This window comes from Carica papaya, chromosome 8 (genome assembly GCF_054855325.1).
Source record: "Carica papaya isolate Zhongbai chromosome 8, ASM5485532v1, whole genome shotgun sequence".
NCBI classification, from domain to species: Eukaryota; Viridiplantae; Streptophyta; class Magnoliopsida; order Brassicales; family Caricaceae; genus Carica; species Carica papaya.
Genome location: NC_142316.1, coordinates 16,332,966 through 16,352,723, shown reverse-complemented (window position 1 = coordinate 16,352,723; position 19,758 = coordinate 16,332,966). Strand labels below are relative to the sequence as shown.

At 46.6% G+C, this 19,758-nt stretch overlaps 7 non-coding genes and 31 pseudogenes across 7 annotated transcripts; 19 read left to right on the top strand and 19 right to left on the bottom strand.

The window, feature by feature from the left end:
* Positions 1-413: 413 nt before the first annotated feature.
* LOC148243539 (5S ribosomal RNA) lies at positions 414-532 on the top strand (annotated as a pseudogene).
* Positions 533-739: 207 nt separating this feature from the next.
* On the top strand, positions 740-858 carry LOC148243538 (5S ribosomal RNA; annotated as a pseudogene).
* Positions 859-1,419: 561 nt separating this feature from the next.
* LOC148243537 (5S ribosomal RNA) lies at positions 1,420-1,538 on the top strand (annotated as a pseudogene).
* A 466-nt stretch (positions 1,539-2,004) lies between these two features.
* LOC148243536 (5S ribosomal RNA) lies at positions 2,005-2,123 on the top strand (annotated as a pseudogene).
* A 559-nt stretch (positions 2,124-2,682) lies between these two features.
* On the top strand, positions 2,683-2,801 carry LOC148243535 (5S ribosomal RNA; annotated as a pseudogene).
* Positions 2,802-3,360: 559 nt separating this feature from the next.
* Positions 3,361-3,479, top strand: LOC148243534 (5S ribosomal RNA; annotated as a pseudogene).
* A 202-nt stretch (positions 3,480-3,681) lies between these two features.
* On the top strand, positions 3,682-3,800 carry LOC148243533 (5S ribosomal RNA; annotated as a pseudogene).
* Positions 3,801-4,360: 560 nt separating this feature from the next.
* LOC148243532 (5S ribosomal RNA) lies at positions 4,361-4,479 on the top strand (annotated as a pseudogene).
* A 498-nt stretch (positions 4,480-4,977) lies between these two features.
* Positions 4,978-5,096, top strand: LOC148243531 (5S ribosomal RNA). Its single transcript, XR_015815195.1, has one exon. It is a non-coding gene; the product is annotated as a 5S ribosomal RNA (ribosomal RNA).
* A 562-nt stretch (positions 5,097-5,658) lies between these two features.
* On the top strand, positions 5,659-5,777 carry LOC148243530 (5S ribosomal RNA; annotated as a pseudogene).
* Positions 5,778-6,340: 563 nt separating this feature from the next.
* Positions 6,341-6,459, top strand: LOC148243529 (5S ribosomal RNA). Its single transcript, XR_015814651.1, has one exon. It is a non-coding gene; the product is annotated as a 5S ribosomal RNA (ribosomal RNA).
* A 561-nt stretch (positions 6,460-7,020) lies between these two features.
* LOC148243528 (5S ribosomal RNA) lies at positions 7,021-7,139 on the top strand (annotated as a pseudogene).
* Positions 7,140-7,344: 205 nt separating this feature from the next.
* On the top strand, positions 7,345-7,463 carry LOC148243527 (5S ribosomal RNA; annotated as a pseudogene).
* Positions 7,464-7,672: 209 nt separating this feature from the next.
* On the top strand, positions 7,673-7,791 carry LOC148243526 (5S ribosomal RNA; annotated as a pseudogene).
* Positions 7,792-8,353: 562 nt separating this feature from the next.
* LOC148243525 (5S ribosomal RNA) lies at positions 8,354-8,472 on the top strand. Its single transcript, XR_015815801.1, has one exon. It is a non-coding gene; the product is annotated as a 5S ribosomal RNA (ribosomal RNA).
* A 559-nt stretch (positions 8,473-9,031) lies between these two features.
* LOC148243524 (5S ribosomal RNA) lies at positions 9,032-9,150 on the top strand (annotated as a pseudogene).
* A 196-nt stretch (positions 9,151-9,346) lies between these two features.
* On the top strand, positions 9,347-9,465 carry LOC148243523 (5S ribosomal RNA). Its single transcript, XR_015815378.1, has one exon. It is a non-coding gene; the product is annotated as a 5S ribosomal RNA (ribosomal RNA).
* Positions 9,466-10,026: 561 nt separating this feature from the next.
* LOC148243522 (5S ribosomal RNA) lies at positions 10,027-10,144 on the top strand (annotated as a pseudogene).
* Positions 10,145-10,347: 203 nt separating this feature from the next.
* Positions 10,348-10,466, top strand: LOC148243521 (5S ribosomal RNA; annotated as a pseudogene).
* Positions 10,467-10,922: 456 nt separating this feature from the next.
* On the bottom strand, positions 10,923-11,041 carry LOC148243520 (5S ribosomal RNA; annotated as a pseudogene).
* Positions 11,042-11,047: 6 nt separating this feature from the next.
* LOC148243519 (5S ribosomal RNA) lies at positions 11,048-11,166 on the bottom strand (annotated as a pseudogene).
* A 559-nt stretch (positions 11,167-11,725) lies between these two features.
* Positions 11,726-11,844, bottom strand: LOC148243518 (5S ribosomal RNA). Its single transcript, XR_015814685.1, has one exon. It is a non-coding gene; the product is annotated as a 5S ribosomal RNA (ribosomal RNA).
* A 560-nt stretch (positions 11,845-12,404) lies between these two features.
* On the bottom strand, positions 12,405-12,523 carry LOC148243517 (5S ribosomal RNA; annotated as a pseudogene).
* Positions 12,524-12,728: 205 nt separating this feature from the next.
* LOC148243516 (5S ribosomal RNA) lies at positions 12,729-12,847 on the bottom strand (annotated as a pseudogene).
* A 562-nt stretch (positions 12,848-13,409) lies between these two features.
* LOC148243515 (5S ribosomal RNA) lies at positions 13,410-13,528 on the bottom strand (annotated as a pseudogene).
* Positions 13,529-14,087: 559 nt separating this feature from the next.
* On the bottom strand, positions 14,088-14,206 carry LOC148243514 (5S ribosomal RNA; annotated as a pseudogene).
* Positions 14,207-14,768: 562 nt separating this feature from the next.
* Positions 14,769-14,887, bottom strand: LOC148243513 (5S ribosomal RNA; annotated as a pseudogene).
* Positions 14,888-15,096: 209 nt separating this feature from the next.
* On the bottom strand, positions 15,097-15,215 carry LOC148243512 (5S ribosomal RNA; annotated as a pseudogene).
* Positions 15,216-15,419: 204 nt separating this feature from the next.
* On the bottom strand, positions 15,420-15,538 carry LOC148243511 (5S ribosomal RNA; annotated as a pseudogene).
* Positions 15,539-15,745: 207 nt separating this feature from the next.
* Positions 15,746-15,864, bottom strand: LOC148243510 (5S ribosomal RNA; annotated as a pseudogene).
* A 204-nt stretch (positions 15,865-16,068) lies between these two features.
* LOC148243509 (5S ribosomal RNA) lies at positions 16,069-16,186 on the bottom strand (annotated as a pseudogene).
* Positions 16,187-16,743: 557 nt separating this feature from the next.
* LOC148243508 (5S ribosomal RNA) lies at positions 16,744-16,862 on the bottom strand (annotated as a pseudogene).
* Positions 16,863-17,067: 205 nt separating this feature from the next.
* LOC148243507 (5S ribosomal RNA) lies at positions 17,068-17,186 on the bottom strand. Its single transcript, XR_015814654.1, has one exon. It is a non-coding gene; the product is annotated as a 5S ribosomal RNA (ribosomal RNA).
* A 562-nt stretch (positions 17,187-17,748) lies between these two features.
* LOC148243506 (5S ribosomal RNA) lies at positions 17,749-17,867 on the bottom strand (annotated as a pseudogene).
* A 208-nt stretch (positions 17,868-18,075) lies between these two features.
* On the bottom strand, positions 18,076-18,194 carry LOC148243505 (5S ribosomal RNA; annotated as a pseudogene).
* Positions 18,195-18,398: 204 nt separating this feature from the next.
* LOC148243504 (5S ribosomal RNA) lies at positions 18,399-18,516 on the bottom strand (annotated as a pseudogene).
* Positions 18,517-19,077: 561 nt separating this feature from the next.
* Positions 19,078-19,196, bottom strand: LOC148243503 (5S ribosomal RNA). The gene has a single exon (XR_015814569.1). It is a non-coding gene; the product is annotated as a 5S ribosomal RNA (ribosomal RNA).
* Positions 19,197-19,401: 205 nt separating this feature from the next.
* Positions 19,402-19,520, bottom strand: LOC148243502 (5S ribosomal RNA; annotated as a pseudogene).
* Between the last annotated feature and the right edge of the window lie 238 nt (positions 19,521-19,758).

Below are 19,758 nucleotides of genomic sequence, written 5' to 3'. Positions count from 1 at the left end.
GAGCACGGGAGGTACAGTGCGCACGCACAAGGAAACAAATGACGGGAGGGGGAAGAAAGGAGAAGGAGTTTATGTATTTGCAACGCAAAATTAAACGGTTGCGATCATACCAGCACTAATGCAACGGATCCCATCATATCTCTGCAGTTAAGTGTGCTTGGGTGAGAGGGATGGGTGACCTCTTGGGAAGTTCTAGTGTCGCACAAATTTTTTTTCAGACGGGTCGTTCGACTTTACGCGCAACTGGAACTATGGTCCACTTGTTTATACGCAAATGTGAGTCAAGAAGCAGGGGCATATTAATCGATATTAGAACGAGAAAAAAAGGTGCAGTGTGAACGCACAAGGAAACAAATGATGGGAGGGGGGAGGGAAGGAGAAGGAGTGTATGTATTTTCAGCACGAAATTAAACAGGTGCTATCACACCAGCACAAATATACCGGATCCGATCAGAACTCCGCAGTTAAGTGTGCTTTGGCGAAAGTAGTACAAGGATGGCTTACCTCCTGGGAAGTTCTCGTGTTGCACCCATTTTTTTTTTCAGATGTGCCATTCGACGTTACGCGCGACTTTAATTATAGTCCGCAGATTTATTCGAAAATGTGAGTCACTGCGCCGTGGCATTTTACTTGATATTTATACGAGAACGAGAGGTGCAGTGCACACACACAAGGAAACAAATGACGGGAAGGGGAAAAAAGGAGAAGGAGTGTACGTATTTGCAGCGCGAAATTAAATAGGTGCCATCATACCAGCACTAATGCACCGTATCCCATCAGAACTTAGCAGTTAAGTGTGCTTGGGCGAGAGTAGTACTCGAATTGGTGACCGCCTGGGAAGTCCTCGTGTTGCACCCATTTTTTTTCGGATGGATCGTTCGACGTTACGCGCGAATGCAATTATAAACCGCTGGTTCATTCGCAAAGGTGAGTCACGATGCCAGGGAATTTTACTTGATATTAGAACAAGAAGGAGAGATGCAGAGTGCACGCACAAGGAAACAAATGACGGGAGAGGGGATGGAGGGAGAAAGAGTGTATGTATTTGCAGCGCAGAATGAAACATGAGCGATCATACCAGCACCAATGAAACGGATTCTATCAGAACTCCGCAAGTTAAGGGTGCTTGGGCGAGAGTAGCACTAGGATGGGTGACCTCATGCGAAGTCCTTATATTTCACCTATTTTCTTAGGAAGTCCTCGTGTTGCACCCATTTTTTTGCAGATGATTCTTTCGACGTTACGCGCGACTTGAATTATGGTCCTCAAGTTTATTCGCCAATGTGAGTCACGGCACCGTAGCATTTTACTTGATATTAGAACGAGCACGGGAGGTGCAGTGCGCACGCACAAGAAAACAAATGACGGGAGGGGGAAGAAAGGAGAAGGAATTTATGTATTTGCAGCGCAACATTAAACAGGTGCGATCATACTAGCACTAATGCACCGGATCCCATCAGAACTCCGCAGTTAAGTGTGCTTGGGTGAGAGTAGTACTCGGATAAGTGACCTCCTGGGAAGTCCTCGTGTTGCACTAATTTTTTTTTTAGACGGGTCGTTCGACGTTACGCGCGACTGGAACTAGGGTCCACTGGTTTTTACGCAAATGTGAGTCAAGAAGCAGGGGCATTTTAATCGATATTAGAACGAGAAGGAGAGATGCAGAGTGCACGCACAAGGAAACAAATGACGGGAGGGGGGATGGAGGGAGAAAAAGTGTTTGTATTTGCAGCGCAGAATGAAACATGAGCAATCATACCAGCACCAATACAACGGATTCTATCAGAACTCCGTAAGTTAAGGGTGCTTGGGCGAGAGTAGCATTAGGATGGGTGACCTCCTGCGAAGTCCTTATATTTCACCAATTTTTTTGCAGATGATTCTTTCGACGATACGCGGGACTTTAATTATGGTTCTCATATTTATTCGCAAATGTGAGTCACAGCACCGTAGCATTTTACTTGATATTAGAACGAGCACGGTAGGTGCAGTGCGGAATTAAACGGGTGCGATCATACCATCACTAATGCACCGGATCCCATCAGAACTCCGCAGTTAAGTGTGCTTGGACGAGAGTAGTTCTCGTATGGGTGACCTCCTGGGAAGTCCTCGTGTCGCACCAATTTTTTTTCAGACGGGTCGTTCGACGTTACGCTCAACTGGAACTGGGGTCCGCTGGTTTCTACGCAATTGTGAGTCAAGAAGCAAGGGCATTTTAATCGATATTTGAACGAGAACGAGAGGTGCAGTGCGCACGCACAAGGAAACAAATGACGGGAGGGGGAAGAAAGGAGAAGGAGTGTATGTATTTGCAGTGCGAAATTAAACAGGTGCGATCATACCAGCACTAATGCAACGGATTCTATCAGAACTCCGTAGGTAAGGGTGCTTGGGCGAGAGTAGTACTAGCATGGGTTACCTCCTGCGAAGTCCTTATATTTCACCCATTTTCTTGTGAAGTCCTCGTGTTGCACCCATTTTTTTGCAGATGATTCTTTCGACATTACGCGCGACTTGAATTATGGTCCTCAGGTTTATTTGCAAATATGAGTCACGGCGCTGTAGCATTTTACTTGATATTAGAACGAGAACGGAAAGTGCAGTGCGCACGCACAAGGAAACAAATGACGGGAGGGGGAAGAAAGGGGAATGAGTTTATGTATTTACAGCGCAAAATTAAACAGGTGCGATCATACCAGCACTAATGTACCGGATCCCATCAGAACTCCGCAGTGAAGTGTTCTTGGGCGAGATTAGTACTCGGATGGGTGACCTCCTGGGAAGTCCTCGTGTCGCACCAATTTTTTTTCAGACGGGTCGTTCGACGTTACGCGCGACTGGAACTAGGGTCCGCTGGTTTATACGCAAATGTGAGTCAAGAAGCAGGGGCATTTTAATCGATATTTGAACGAGAAGGAGAGGTGCAGTGTGAACGCACAAGGAAACAATTGATGGGAGGGGGAGGGAAGGAGAAAAAGTGTATGTATTTGCAGCGCAGAATGAAACAGGTGCGATCATACCAGCACTAATGCAACGGATTCTATCAGAACTCCGTAGTTAAGGGTGCTTGGGCGAGAGTAGTAATAGCCTGGGTTACCTCCTGCGAAGTCCTTATATTTCACCCATTTTCTTGTGAAGTCCTCGTGTTGCACCCATTTTTTTGCAGATGATTCTTTCGACGTTACGCGCGACTTGAATTATGGTCCTCAGGTTTATTCGCAAATGTGAGTCACGGCGCTGTAGCATTTTACTTGATATTAGAACAAGAACGGGAGGTGCAGCGCGCACGCACAAGGAAACAAATGACGGGAGGGGGAAGAAAAGAGAAGTAGTGTATGTATTTGCAGCGAGAAACTAAATAGGTGCGATCATACCAGCACTAAAGCCCCGGATCCCATCAGAACTCCGCAGTTAAGTGTGCTTGGGTGAGATTAGTTCTCGGATGGTTGACCTCTTGGGAAGTCCTCGTGTCGCACAAATTTTTTTTCAGACTGGTCGTTCGACGTTACCCGTGTCTGGAACTAGGGTCCGCTGGTTTATACGCAAATGTGAGTCAAGAAGCAGGGGCATTTTAATCGATATTAGAACGAGAATGAGAGGAGAAGTGTGAACGCACAAGGAAACAAATGACGGGAGGGGGAAGAAAGGAGGAGTGTATGTATTTGCAGCGCGAAATTAAAGAGGTGCGATCATAGCAGCACTAAAGCCCCGGATCCCATCAGAACTCCGCAGTTAAGTGTGCTTGGGCGAGAGTAGTACTCAGATGGGTGACCACCTGGGAAGCCCTCGTGTTGCCCCTATTTTTTTTTGGATGGGTTGTTCGACGTTACGCGCGAATGGAATTATAAACTGCTGGTTCATTTGCAAAGGTGAGTCACGGTGCCGGAGCATATAACTTGATATTAGAACGAGAAAGAGAGATGCAGAGTGCACGCACAAGGAAACAAATGACGGGAGGGTGGATGGGAGGAGAAAGAGTGTATGTATTTGCTGTGTAGAATGAAACATGAGGGATCAAACCAGCACTAATGCAACGGATTCTATCAGAACTCCGCAGTTAAGGGTGCTTGGGCGAGAAAAATACTCGGATGGGTGCCCTCCTGCGAAATCCTTATATTTCACCCATTTTCTTGGGAGGTCCTCGTGTTGCGCCAATTTTTTTTCAAACGGGTCGTTCGACGTTACGCAGGACTGAAACTTGGGTCCGCTGGTTTATACGCAAATGTGAGTCAAGAAGCAGGGGTATTTTAATCGATATTAGAACGAGAAAGAGAGGTGAAGTGTGAACGCACAAGGAAACAAATGACGGGAGGGGGAAGAAAGGAGAAGGAGTGTATGTATTTGCAGCGCGAAATTAAACAGGTGCGATCATACCAGCACTAAAGCTCTGGATCCCAGCAGAACTCCGCAGTTAAGTGTGCTTGGGCGATGGTATTACTCGGATGGGTGACCACCTGGGAAGTCCTTATATTTCACCCATTTTCTTGTGAAGTCCTCGTGTTGCACCCATTTTAATCGATATTAGAACGAGAAAGAGAGGTGCAGTGTGAACGCACAAGGAAACAATTGATGGGAGGGGGAGGGAAGGAGAATGAGTGTATGTACTTTCAGCACAAAATGAAACAGGTGCGATCATACCAGCACTAATGCAACGGATTCTATCAGAACTCCGTAGGTAAGGGTGTTTGGGCGAGAGTAGTACTAGCCTGGGTTACCTCCTGCGAAGTCCTTATATTTCACCCATTTTCTTGTGAAGTCCTCGTGTTGCACCCATTTTTTTGTAGATGATTCTTTCGACGATACGCTCAACTTGAATTATAGTCCTCAGGTTTATTCGCAAATATGAGTCACGGCACCGTAGAATTTTACTTGATATTAGAACGATCACAGAGGTGTAGGGCGCACGCACAAGGAAACAAATGACGGGAGGGGGAAGAAAGGAGAAGGAGTTTATGTATTTGCAGCGCGGAATTAAACGGGTGCGATCATACCAGCACTAATGCACCGGATCCCATCAGAACTCCGCAGTTAAGTGTGCTTGGGCGAGAGTAGTACTCGGATGGGTAACCTCCTGGAAAGTCCTCGTGTCGCACTAATTTTTTTTTTAGACGGGTCGTTCGACGTTACGCGTAACTGGAACTAGGGCCCCCTGGTTTATACGCAAATGTGAGTCAAGAAGCATGGGCATTTTAATCGATATTAGAACGAGAAGGAGAGATGCAGAGTGCACGCAAAAGGAAACAAATGACGGGAGGGGGGATGGAGGGAGAAAAAGTGAATGTATTTGCAGCGCAGAATGAAACATGAGCAATCATACCAGCACCAATGCGACGGATTCTATCAGAACTCCGCAAGTTAAGGGTGCTTGGACGAGAGTAGCACTAGGATGGGTGACCTCCTGCAAAGTCCTTATATTTCACCAATTTTCTTAGGAAGTCCTCGTGTTGCACCCATTTTTTTGTAGATGATTCTTTCGACGATATGCGCGACTTGAATTATGGTCGTCAGGTTTATTCGCAAATGTGAGTCACGGCACCGTAGCATTTTACTTGATATTAGAACGAGAACGAGAGGTGCAGTGTGCACGCACAAGGAAACAAATGACGGGAGGGGGAAGAAATGAGAAGGAGTTTGTGTATTTGCAGTGCAAACTTAAACAGGTGCGATCATACCAGCACTAATGCACCGGATCCCATTAGAATTCCACAGTTAAGTGTGCTTGGGCGAGAGTAGTACTCGGATGGGTGACCTCTTGGGAAGTCCTCGTGTCGCACTAATTTTTTTTTTCAGACGGGTCGTTCGACGTTACGCGCGACTGAAACTAGAGTCCGCTGGTTTATACGCAAATGTGAGTCAAGAAGCAGGGGCATTTTAATTGATATTAGAACGAGAAGGAGAGATGCAGAGTGCACGCACAAGGAAACAAATGACGGGAGGGGGGATGGAGGGAGAAAAAGTGTATGTATTTGCAGCGCAGAATGAAACATGAGCAATCATACCAGCACCAATGCAACGGATTCTATCAGAACTCCGCAGGTTAAGGGTGCTTAGGCGAGAGAAGCACTAGGATGGGTGACCTCCGGCGAAGTCCTTATATTTCACCCATTTTCTTAGGAAGTCCTCGTGTTGCACCTATTTTTTTGCAGATGATTCTTTCGACGATACGTGCGACTTGAATTATGGTCGTCAGGTTTATTCGCAAATGTGAGTCACGGCACCGTAGCATTTTACTTGATATTAGAACGAGCACGGGAGGTGCAGTGCGCACGCACAAGGAAACAAATGACGGGAGGGGGAACAAAGGGGAATGAGTTTATGTATTTGCAGCGCAAAATTAAACAGGTGCGATCATACCAGCATTAATGCACCGGATCCCATCAGAACTCTGCAGTTAAGTGTGCTTGGGCGAGAGTAGTACTCGGATGGGTGACCTCCTGGGAAGTCCTCGTGTCGCACTAATTTTTTTTTAGACGGGTCGTTCGACGTTACGCGTAACTGGAATTAGGGCCCCCTGGTTCATACGCAAATGTGAGTCAAGAAGCATGGGCATTTTAATCGATATTAGAACGAGAAGGAGACATGCAGAGTGCACGCAAAAGGAAACAAATGCCGGGAGGGGGGATGGAGGGAGAAAAAGTGTATGTATTTGCAGCGCAGAATGAAACATGAGCAATCATACCAGCACCAATGCAACGGATTCTATCAGAACTCCGCAGGTTAAGGGTGCTTAGGCGAGAGAAGCACTAGGATGGGTGACCTCCTGCGAAGTCCTTATATTTCACCCATTTTCTTAGGAAGTCCTCGTGTTGCACCCATTTTTTTGCAGATGATTCTTTCGACGATACGCGCGACTTGAATTATGGTCCTCATGTTTATTTGCAAATGTTAGTAACGGCATCATAGCATTTTACTTGATATTAGAACGAACACAGGAGGTGCAGTGCACCCGCACAAGGAAACAAATGACGGGAGGGAGAAGAAAGGAGAAGGAGTTTGTGTATTTGCAGTGCGAAATTAAACAGGTGCGATCATACCAGCACTAATGCACCGGATCCTATTAGAATTCCGCAGTTAAGTGTGCTTGGGCGAGAGTAGTACTCGGATGGGTGACCTCTTGGGAAGTCCTCGTGTCGCACTAATTTTTTTTTTCAGACGGGTCATTTGACGTTACGCGCGACTTGAACTAGGGTCCGCTGGTTTATACGCAAATGTGAGTCAAGAAGCAGGGGCATTTTAATTGATATTAGAACGAGAAGGAGACATGCAGAGTGCACGCAAAAGGAAACAAATGACGGGAGGGGGGAGGGAAGAAGGAGTGTATGTATTTTCAGCACGAAATTAAACAGGTGCGGTCACACCAGCACAAATGCACCGGATCCCCTCAGAACTCCGTAGTTAAGTGTGCTTTGGCGAAAGTAGTACAATGATGGGTTACCTCCTGGGAAGTTCTCGTGTTGCACCCATTTTATTTTTTTCAGATGTGCAGTTCGACGTTACGCGCGACTTTAATTATGGTCCGCAGATTTATTCGCAAATGTGAGTCACGGCGCCGTGGCATTTTACATGATATTTGAACGACAACGAGAGGTGCAGTGCGCACGCACAAGGAAACAAATGACGGGAGGGGGAATAAAGGTGAAGGAGTTTATGTATTTGCAGCGCAAAATTAAACAGTTGCTATCATACCAGCACTAATGCACCGGATCCCATCAGAACTCTGCAGTTAAGTGTGCTTGGGCGAGAGTAGTACTCGGATGGGTGACCTCCTGGGAAGTCCTCGTGTCGTATTAATTTTTTTTTGAGACAGGTCGTTCGACGTTACGCGCGACTAGAACTAGGGTCCAATGGTTTATACGCAAATGTGAGTCAAGAAGCAGGGGCATTTTAATCGATATTAGAACGAGAAGGATAGATGCAGAGTGCACGCACAATGAAACAAATGACGGGAGGGGGGATGGAGGGAGAAAAAGTGTATGTATTTGCAGCGCAGAATGAAACATGAGCAATCATACCAGCACGAATGCAACAGATTCTATCAGAAATCCGCAAGTTAAGGGTGCTTGGGCGAGAGTAGCACTAGGATGGGTGACCTCCTGCGAAGTCCTTATATTTCACCCATTTTCTTAGGAAGTCCTCGTGTTGCACCCATTTTTTTGCAGATGATTCTTTCGACGATACGCGCGACTTGAATTATGGTCCTCAGGTTTATTCGCAAATGTGAGTCACGGCACCGTAGCATTTTACTTGATATTAGAACGAGCACGGGAGGTGCAATACGCACGCACAAGGAAACAAATGACGGGAGGGGGAAGAAAGGAGAAGGAGTTTGTGTATTTGCAGCGCAGAATTAAACGGGTGCGATCATACCAGCACTAATGCACCGGATCCCGTCAGAACTCCGCAGTTAAGTGTGCTTGGGCGAGAGTAGTACTCGGATGGGTGACCTCTTGGGAAGTCCTCGTGTCGCACCAATTTTTTTTCAGACGGGTCATTCGACGTTACGCGCGAGTGGAACTAGGGTCCGCTGGTTTATACGCAAATGTGAGTCAAGAAGCAGGGGCATTTTAATCGATATTAGAACGAGAAGGAGAGGTGCAGTGTGAACGCACAAGGAAACAATTGATGGGAGGGGGAGGGAAGGATAAAAATTGTTTCTATTTGCAGCGCAGAATGAAACAGGTGCGATCATACCAGCACTAATGCAACGGATTCTATCAGAACTCCGTAGGTAAGCGTGCTTGTGCGAGAGTAGTAATAGCATGGGTTACCTCCTGCGAAGTCCTTATATTTCACCCATTTTCTTGTGAAGTCCTTTTGTTGCACCCATTTTTTTGCAGATGATTCTTTCGACGTTACGCACGACTTGAATTATGGTCCTCAGGTTTATTCGCAAATGTGAGTCACGGCGCTGTAGCATTTTACTTGATATTAGAACGTGAACGGGAGGTGCAGCCCGCACGCACAAGGAAACAAATGACGGGAGGGGAAAGAAAAGAGAAGGAGTGTATGAATTTGCAGCGCGAAACTAAACAGGTGCGATCATACCAGCACTAAAGCCCTGGATCCCATCAGAACTCCGCAGTTAAGTGTGCTTGGGCGAGATTAGTACTCGGATGGTTGACCTCCTGGGAAGTCCTCGTGTCGCACCAATTTTTTTTCAGACTGGTCGTTCGACGTTACGCTCGTCTGGAACTAGGGTCCGCTGGTTTATACGCAAATGTGAGTCAAGAAGCAGAGGCATTTTAATCGATATTAGAACGAGAATGAGAGGTAAAGTGTGAACGCACAAGGAAACAAATGACGGGAGGGGGAAGAAAGGAGGAGTGTATGTAGTGCGAAATTAAAGAGGTGCGATCATACCAGCACTAAAGCCCCGGATCCCATCAGAACTCCGCAGTTAAGTGTGCTTGGGCGAGAGTAGTACTCGGATGGGTGACCACCTGGGAAGCCCTCGTGTTCCACCTATTTTTTTTCGGATGGGTTGTTCGACGTTACGCGCGAATGGAATTATAAACCGCTGGTTCATTTGCAAAGGTGAGTCACGGTGCCGGGGCATATTACTTGATATTAGAACGAGAAAGAGAGATGCAGAGTGCACGCACAAGGAAACAAATGACGGGAGGGGGGATGGGAGGAGAAAGAGTGTATGTATTTGCAGTGCACAATGAAACATGAGGGATCATCCCAGCACTAATGCAACGGATTCTATCAGAACTCCGCAGTTAAAGGTGCTTGGGCGAGAAAAGTACTCGGATGGGTGACCACCTGCGAAGTCCTTATATTTCACGCATTTTCTTGGGAGGTCGTCGTGTTGCACCCATCTTTTTGCAGATGATTCTTTCGACGTTACGCGCGACTTGATTTATGGTCCGCAGGTTTATTCGCAAATGTGAGTCACGGCACCGTGGTATTTTACTTGATATTAGAACGAGTACGGGAGGTGCAGAGCGAACGCACAAGGAAACAAACGACGGGAGAAGGAAGAAAAAAGAAGGAGTGTATGTATTTGAAGTGCAAAATTAAACAAGTGGCATCATACCAGCACTAATGCACTGGATCCCATCAGAACTCTGCAGTTAAGCGTGCTTGGGCGAGAGTAGTACTCGGATGGGTGACCTCTTGGGAAGTCCTCGTATCGCAACAATTTTTTTTCAGATGGGTCGTTCGACGTTACGTGCGACTGGAACTATGGTCCGTTGGTTTATATGCAAATGTGAGTCAAGAATCAGGGCATTTTAATCGATATTAAAACGAGAATGAGAGATGCAGTGTGAACGCACAAGGAAACAAATGATTGGAGGGGGGGAGGGAACAAGGAGTGTATGTATTTTCAGCACGAAATTAAACAGGTGCGGTCACACCAGCACAAATGCACCGGATCCCATCAGAACTCCGCAGTTAAGTGTGCTTTGGCGAAAGTAGTACAATGATGGGTTACCTCCTAGGAAGTTCTCATGTTGCACCCATTTTCTTTTTTTCAGATGTGCCGTTCGACGTTACGCGCGAATAAACCTGCGGACCAAAAATCAAGTCGCGCGTAACGTCGAAAGAATCATCTGCAAAAAGATGGGTGCAACACGAGGACCTCCCAAGAAAATGGGTGCAACACGAGGACTTCCGAAGTGGTCAACCATCCGAGTACTACTCTCGCCCAAGCACCCTTAACTGCGGAGTTCTGATAGAATCTGTTGCATTAGTGCTAGTATGATCCCTCATGTTTCATTCTGCAATGCAAATACATACACTCTTTCTCCTTCCATCCCTTCTCCCGTCATTTGTTTCCTTGTGCGTGCACTCTGCATCTCTCTTTCTCATTCTAATATCAAGTAATATGCCCCCGCACCGTGACTCACCTTTGCAAATGAACCAGCGGTTTATAATTCCATTCGCGCGTAACGTCGAAAAACCCATCCAAAAAAAAATAGGTGCAACACGAGGGCTTCCCAATTGGTCACCCATCCGAGTACTATTCTCGCCCAAGCAAACTTAACTGCGTAGTTCTGATGGGATCCGGGGCTTTAGTGCTGGTAAGATCGCACCTGTTTAATTTGTGCGACACGAGGACTTCCCAGGAGGTCACCCATCCGAGTACTAGTCTCGCCCAAGCACGCTTAACAGCGGAGTTCTGATGGGATTCGGTGCATTAGTGCTGGTATGATCGCACCTGTTTAATTTTGCGCTGCAAATACATAAACTCATTCCCCTTTCTTCCCCCTCCCATCATTTGTTTCCTTGTGCGTGCGCACTGCACCTCCCGTTCTCGTTCTAATATCAAGTAAAATGCTACAGCGCCATGACATACATTTGCGAACAAACCTGAGGACCATAATACAAGTCGCGCGTAACGTCGAAAGAATCATCTGCAAAAAAATGGGTGCAACACGAGGACTTCACAAGAAAATGGGTGAAATATAAGGACTTCGCATGAGGTAACCCATGCTAGTACTACTCTCGCCCAAGCACCCTTACCTACGGAGTTCTGATAGAATCCGTTGCATTAGTGCTGGTATGATCGCACCTGTTTCATTTCGTGCTGAAAATACATACACTCCTTCTCGTTCCCTCCCCCTCCCATCAATTGTTTCCTTATGCGTTCACACTGCACCTCTCCATCTCGTTCTAATATCGATTAAAATGCCCCTGCTTCTTGATTCACATTTGTGTATAAACCAGCGGACCCTAGTTCAAGTCGCGTGTAACGTCGAACGACCCGTCTGAAAATAAATTTGTGCGACACAAGGACTTCCCAGGAGGTCACCCACCCGAGTACTACTCTCGCCCAAGCACACTTAACTGCGGAGTTCTGATGGGATCCGGTGCATTAGTGCTGGTATGATCGCACCCTTTTAATTCCGCGCTGCAAATATATAAACTCCTTCTCCTTTCTTCCCCCTCCCGTCATTTGTTTTCTTGTACATTCGCACTGCACCTCCCGTGCTCGTTATAATATCAAGTAAAATGCCACGGCGCCGTGACTCAAATTTGTAAATAAACCTGCGGACCATAAATCAAGTCGCGCGTAACGTCGAAAGAGTCATCTGCAAAAGGATGGGTGCAACAGGAGGACCTCCCAAGAAAATGGGTGAAATATAAGGACTTCGCAGGAGGTCACCCATCCGAGTACTTTTCTCGCCCAAGCACCCTTAACTGCGGAGTTCTGATAGAATCCGTTGCATTAGTGCTGGTAAGATCCCTCATGTTTCATTCTGCACTGCGAATACATACACACTTTCTCCTTCCATCCCCCCTCCCGTCATTTGTTTCCTTGTGCGTGCAATCTACATCTCTCTTTCTCGTTCTAATATCAAGTAATATGCCCCGGCACCGTGACTCACCTTTGCAAATGAACCAGCGGATTATAATTCCATTCGCGCGTAACGTCGAAAAACCCATCCGAAAAAAAATAGGTGCAACACGAGGGCTTCCCAGGTGGTCACCCATCCGAGGACTACCCTCGCCCAAGCACACTTAACTGCGGAGTTTTGATGGGATCCGGGGCTTTAGTGCTGGTATGATCACACCTATTTAATTTCGCGCTGCAAATAGATACACTCCTTCTCCTTTCTTCCCCCTCCCGTAATTTGTTTCCTTGTGCGTTCACACTTCACCTCTCATTCTCGTTCTAATATCGATTAAAATGCCCCTGCTTCTTGACTCACATTTGCGTATAAACCAGCGGACCCTAGTTCCAGAAGTGCGTAACGTCGAACGACCCGTTTAAAAAAAAATTGGTGCGACACGAGGACTTCCTAGGAGGTCACCCATCCGAGTACTAATCTCGCCCAAGCACACTTAACTGCGGAGTTCTGATGGGATCTGGTGCATAAGAGCTGTTATGATCGTGCCTGTTTAATTTCGTGCTGCAAATACATAAACTCATTCTCCTTTCTTCCCCCTCCCTCCATTTGTTTCCTTGTGCGTGCGCACTGCACCTCCCGTGCTCGTTCTAATATAAAGTAAAATGCTACGGCGCCGTGACTCACATTTGCGAATAAACCTGAGGACCATAATACAAGTCACTCGTAACGTCGAAAGAATCATCTGCAAAAAAATGGGTGGAACACGAGGACTTCCTAAGAAAATGCGTGAAATATAAGGACTTCGCAAGAGGTCACCCATCCTAGTGCTACTCTCGCCCAAGCACCCTTAACTTGCGGAGTTCTGATAGAATCCGTTGCATTGGTGCTGGTATGATTGCTCATGTTTCATTCTGCGCATTAAATACATACACTTTTTCTCCCTCCATCCCCCCTCCCGTCATTTGTTTCCTTGTGCGTGCACTCTGCATCTCTCCTTCTCATTCTAATATCGATTAAAATACCCCTGCTTCTTGACTCACATTTGCGTATAAACCAGTGGACCCTAGTTCCAGTCGCGCGTAACGTCGAACGACCCGTCTGAAAAAAAAATTAGTGCGACACGAGGACTTCCCAAGAGGTCACCCATCAGAGTACTACTCTCGCCCAAGCACACTTAGCTGCGGAGTTCTGATGGGAACCGGTGCAAAAGTGCTGGTATGATCGCACCCGTTTAATTTTGCGCTATAATTACATAAACTCATTCCCCTTTCTTCCCCCTCCCGTCATTTGTTTCCTTGTGCGTGCGCACTGTACCTCTCGTTCTCGTTCTAATATCAAGTAAAATGCCACGGCGCCGTGACTCACATTTGCGAATAAACCTGAGGACCATAATTCAAGTCGCGCGTAACGTCGAAAGAATCATCTGCAAAAAAATGGGTACAACACAAGGACTTCACAAGAAAATGGGTGAAATATAAGGACTTCGCAGGAGGTAACCCATGCTAGTACTACTCTCGCCCAAGCACCCTTACCTACGGAGTTCTGATAGAATCCGTTGCATTAGGGCTGGTATGATCGCACCTGTTTCATTTCTTGCTGAAAATACATACACTCCTTTTCCTTCCCTCCCCCTCCCATCAATTGTTCCCTTGTGCGTTCACACTGCACGTCTCCTTCTTGTTCTAATATCGATTAAAATACCCCTGCTTCTTGACTCACATTTGCGTATAAACCAGCGGACCCTAGTTCCAGTCACGCGTAACGTCGAAAGACCAGTCCGAAAAAAAATTGGTGCGACACGAGGACTTCCCAAGTGTTCACCAATCCGAGTACTACTCTTGCCAAAGCACACTTAACTGCAGAGTTCTGATGGGATCCGGTGCATTAGTGCTGGTATGATCGCACCCGTTTAATTCCGCTCTGCAAATACATAAACTCCTTCTCCTTTCTTCCCCCTGCCGTCATTTGTTTCCTTGTGCGTGCGCACTGCACCTCCCGTGCTCGTTTCAATATAAAGTAAAATGCTAAGGTGCCGTGACTCACATTTGCGAATAAACCTGAGGACCATAGTTTCAGTCGCGCGTATCGTCGAAAAAATCATCTACAAAAAAATGGGTGGAACACGAGGACTTCCTAAGAAAATGGGTGAAATATAAGGACTTCGCAGGAGGTCACCCATCCTAGTGCTACTCTTGCCCAAGCACCCTTAACTTGCAGAGTTCTGATAGAATCCGTTGCATTGGTGCTGGTATGATTGCTCATGTTTCATTCTGCGCTGCAAATACATACACTTTTTCTCCCTCCATCCTCCCTCCCGTCATTTGTTTCCTTGTGCGTGCACTCTGCATCTCTCCTTCTCGTTCTAATATCGATTAAAATGCTCATGCTTCTTGACTCACATTTGCGTATAAACCAGTGGACCCTAGTTCCAGTCGCGCGTAACGTCGAACGACCCGTCTGAAAAAAAAATTAGTGCGACACGAGGACTCCCCAAGAGGTCACCCATCCGAGTACTACTCTCACCCAAGCACACTTAACTACGGAGTTCTGATGGGATCCGGTGCATTAGTGCTGGTATGATCGCACCTGTTTAATTTTGCGCTGCAAATACATAAACTCCTTCTCCTTTCTTCCCCCACCCGTTATTTGTTTCATTGTGCGTGCACACTGCACCTCTCGTTCTCATTCAAATATCAAGTAAAATGCCACGACACCGTGACTCACATTTGTGATTAAATCTGCGGACCATAATTAAAGTCGCGCATAACGTTGAACAGCACATCTAAAAAAAAGAAAATGGGTGCAACACGAGAACTTCCCACGAGGTAACCCATCATTGTAATACTTTCGCCAAAGCACACTTAACTGCGGAGTTTTGATGGGATCCGGTGCATTTGTGCTGGTATGATCGCACTTGTTTAATTTCGCGCTACAAATACATACACTCCTTCTTCCCTCCCCCCCTCCCACCATTTGTTTCCTTGTGCGTTCACACTGCACCTCTCCTTCTCGTTCTAATATCGATTAAAATGCCCCTGATTCTTTACTCACATTTGCATATAAACTAGCGGACCATAGTTCCAGTCGCTCGTAACGTCGAATGACTCATCTGAAAAAAAATTGTTGCGATACGAGGACTTCCCAAGAGGTCACCCATCCGAGTACTACTCGGACCCAAGCACACTTAACTGCGGAGTTCTAATGGGATCCGGTGCATTAGTGCTGGTATGATCGCACCTGTTTAATTTTGCGTTGCAAATACATAAACTCCTTCTCCTTTCTTCCCCTTCCCGTCATTTGTTTCCTTGTGTGTGCGCACTGCACCTCTCGTTCTCGTTCAAATATCAAGTAAAATGCCACGGCGCCGTGACTCACATTTGCGAATAAATCTGCGGACCATAATTAAATCGCGCGTAACGTCGAATGGCAAATCTGAAAAAAAAAAATGGGTGCAGCACGAGAACTTCCCAGGAGGTAACCCATCATTGTACTACTTTCGCCAAAGCACACTTAACTGCGGAGTTCTGATGGGATCCGGTGCATTAGTGCTGGTGTGACCGCACCTGTTTAATTTCGTGCTGAAAATACATACACTCCTTCTTCCCTCCCCCCCTCCCATCATTTGTTTCCTTGTGCGTTCACACTGCAACTCTCCTTCTCGTTCGAATATCGATTAAAATGCCCCTGATTCTTGACTCAAATTTGCGTATAAACCAGCGGACCATAGTTCCAGTCACGCGTAACGTCGAACGACCCATCTGAAAAAAAATTATTGCGATACGAGGACTTCCCAAGAGGTCACCCATCCGAGTACTACTCTCGCCCAAACACCCTTAACTGCAGAGTTCTGATGGGATCCAGTGCATTAGTGCTGGTATGATGCCACTTGTTTAATTTTGCGCTTCAAATACATACACTCATTCTCTTTTCATCCTCCTCCCGTCATTTGTTTCCTTGTGCATGCGCACTGCACCTCCCGTACTCGTTCTAATATCAAGTAAAATGCCACGGCGCCGTGACTCACATTTGCGAATAAACCTGCATACCATAAATCAAGTCGCGCGTAACGTCGAAAGAATCATCTGCAAAAAGATGGGTGCAACACGAGGACCTCCCAAGAAAATGGGTGAAATATAAGGACTTCGCAGGAGGTCACCCATCCGAGTACTTTTCTCGCCCAAGAACCCTTAACTGCGGAGTTCTGATAGAATCCGTTGCATTAGTGCTGGTATGATCCCTCATGTTTCATTCTGCACTGCAAATACATACACTCTTTCTCATTCCATCCCCCCTCCCGTCATTTGTTTCCTTGTGCGTGCACTCTGCATCTCTATTTCTCGTTCTAATATCAAGTAATATGCCCCGGCACCGTGACTCACCTCTGCAATGAACCAGCGGTTTATACCATTCGCGCGTAACGTCGAACAACCCATCCGAAAAAAAATAGGTACAACACGAGGGCTTCCCAAGTGGTCAACCATCCGAGTACTACTCTCGCCCAAGCAGACTTAACTGCGGAGTTTTGATGGGATCCGGGGCTTTAGTGCTGGTATGATCGCACATGTTTAATTTCGCGCTGCAAATACATACACTCCTTCTCCTTTCTTCCCCCTCCCGTCATTTGTTTCCTTGTGCGTTCACACTTCACCTCTCATTCTCGTTCTAATATCGATTAAAATGCCCCTGCTTCTTGACTCACATTTGCGTATAAACCAGCGGACCCTAGTTCCAGACGCGCGCAACGTCGAACGACCCGTCTGAAAAAAAATTGGTGCGATACGAGGACTTCCCAAGAGGTCACCCATCCGAGTACTACTCTCGCACAAGCACACTTAACTGCGGAGTTCTGATGGGATCCGGTGTATTAGTGCTGGTATGATCGCACCTATTTAATTTCGCGCTGCAAATACATAAACTCCTTCTCCTTTTTTCCCCCTGCCGTCATTTGTTTCCTTGTGCGTGCGCACTGCACCTACCATGCTCGTTCTAATATCAAGTAAAATCCTACGGTGCCGTGACTCACATTTGCGAATAAACCTGAGGACCATAGTTCCAGTCGCGCGTATCGTCGAAAGAATCATCTGCAAAAAAATGGGTGCAACACGAGGACTTCCTAAGAAAATGGGTGAAATATAAGGACTTCGCAGGAGGTCACCCATCCTAGTGCTACTCTCGCCCAAGCACCCTTAACTTGCGGAGTTCTGATAGAATCCCTTGCATTGGTGCTGGTATGATTGCTCATGTTTCATTCTGCGCTGCAAATACATACACTTTTTCTCCCTCCATCTCCCCTCCCGTCATTTGTTTCCTTGTGCGTGCACTCTGCATCTCTCATTCTCGTTCTAATATCGATTAAAATGCCCTTGCTTCTTGATTCACATTTGCGTATAAACCAGTGGACCCAGGTTCCAGTCGCGCGTAACGTCGAACGACCCGTCTAAAAAAAAAATTAGTGCGACACGAGGACTTCCTAGGAGGTCACCCATCCGAGTACTACTCTCGCCCAAGCACACTTAACTGCGGAGTTCTGACGGGATTCGGTGCATTAGTGCTGGTATGATCGCACCTGTTTAATTTCGCGCTGCAAATACATAAACTCCTTCTCCTTTCTTCCCCCTCCCGTCATTTGTTTCCTTGTGCGTGCGCACTGAACCTCTCATTCTCGTTCAAATATCAAGAAAAAAGCCACGGCGCCGTGACTCACATTTGCGAATAAATCTGCGGACCATAATTAGAGTCGCGCGTAATGTCGAACGGCACAACTGAAAAAAAAAAATGGGTGCAACACGAGAACTTCCCAGGAGGTAACCCATAATTGTACTACTTTCGCCAAAGCACAATTAACTGCGGAGTTCTGATGGGATCCGGTGCATTTGTGCTGGTGTGACCGCACCTGTTTAATTTCGTGCTGAAAATACATACACTCCTTCTTCCCTCCCGCCCTCCCATCATTTGTTTCCTTTTGCGTTCACATTGCACCTCTCCTTCTCGTTCTAATATCGATTAAAATGCCCCTGATTCTTGACTCACATTTGCGTATAAACCAACGGACCATAGTTCCAAACGCGCGTAATGTCGAACGACCTATCTGAAGAAAAATTGTTGCGATACGAGGACTTCTCAAGAGGTCACCCATCCGAGTACTACTCTCGCCCAAGCACACTTAACTGCAGAGTTCTGATGGGATCCAGTGCATTAGTGCTGGTATGATGCCACTTGTTTAATTTTGCGCTTCAAATACATACACTCCTAATCTTTTCTTCCTCCTCCCGTCATTTGTTTCCTTGTGCGTGCGCACTGCACCTCCCGTACTCGTTCTAATATCAAGTAAAATGTCACGACGCTGTGACTCACATTTGCGAATAAACCTACGGACCATAAATCAAGTCGCGCGTAACGTCGAAAGAATCATCTGCAGAAAGATGGGTGCAACACGAGGACCTCCCAAGAAGATGGGTGAAATATAAGGACTTCGCAGGAGGTCACGCATCCGAGTACTTTTCTCGCCCAAACACCCTTAACTGCGGAGTTCTGATAGAATCCGTTGCATTAGTGCTGGTATGATCCCTCATGTTTCATTCTGCACTACAGATACATACACTCTTTCTCCTTCCATCCCCCCTCCCATCATTTGTTTCCTTGTGCGTGCACTCTGCATCTCTATTTCTCGTTCTAATATCAAGTAATATGTCCCGGCACCGTGACTCACCTTTGCAAATGAACCTGCGGTTTATAATTCCATTCGCGCGTAACGTCGAACAACCCATCCGAAAAAAAATAGGTGCAACACGAGGGCTTCCCAAGTGGTCACCCATCCGAGTACTACTCTCGCCCAAGCACACTTAACTGCGGAGTTCTGATGGGATCCGGAGCTTTAGTGCTGGTATGATCGCACCTGTTTAATTTCGCGCTGCAAATACATACACTCCTTCTCCTTTCTTCCCCCTCCCGTCATTTGTTTCTTTGTGCGTTCACACTTCACCTCTCATTCTCGTTCTAATATCGATTAAAATGCCCCTGCTTCTTGACTCACATTTGCGTATAAACCAGCGGACCCTAGTTCCAGACGCGCGTAACGTCGAACGACCCGTCTAAAAAAAAATTGGTGCGACACGAGGACTTCCCAGGAGGTCACCCATCCGAGTACTAATCTCGCCCAAGCACACTTCACTGCGGAGTTTTGATGGGATCCGGTGCATTAGTGCTGGTATGATCGCAACTGTTTAATTTTGCGCTACAAATACATAAAGTCATTCCCCTTTCTTCCCCCTCCCGTCATTTGTTTTTTTGTGCGTGCGCACTGCACCTCTCGTTCTCGTTCAAATATCAAGTAAAATGTCACGGCGCCGTGACTCCCATTTGCGAATAAATCTGCGGACCATAATTAAAGTCGCGCGTAACGTCGAACGGCACATCTGAAAAAAAAAAATGGGTGCAACACGAGGACTTCGCAAGAAAA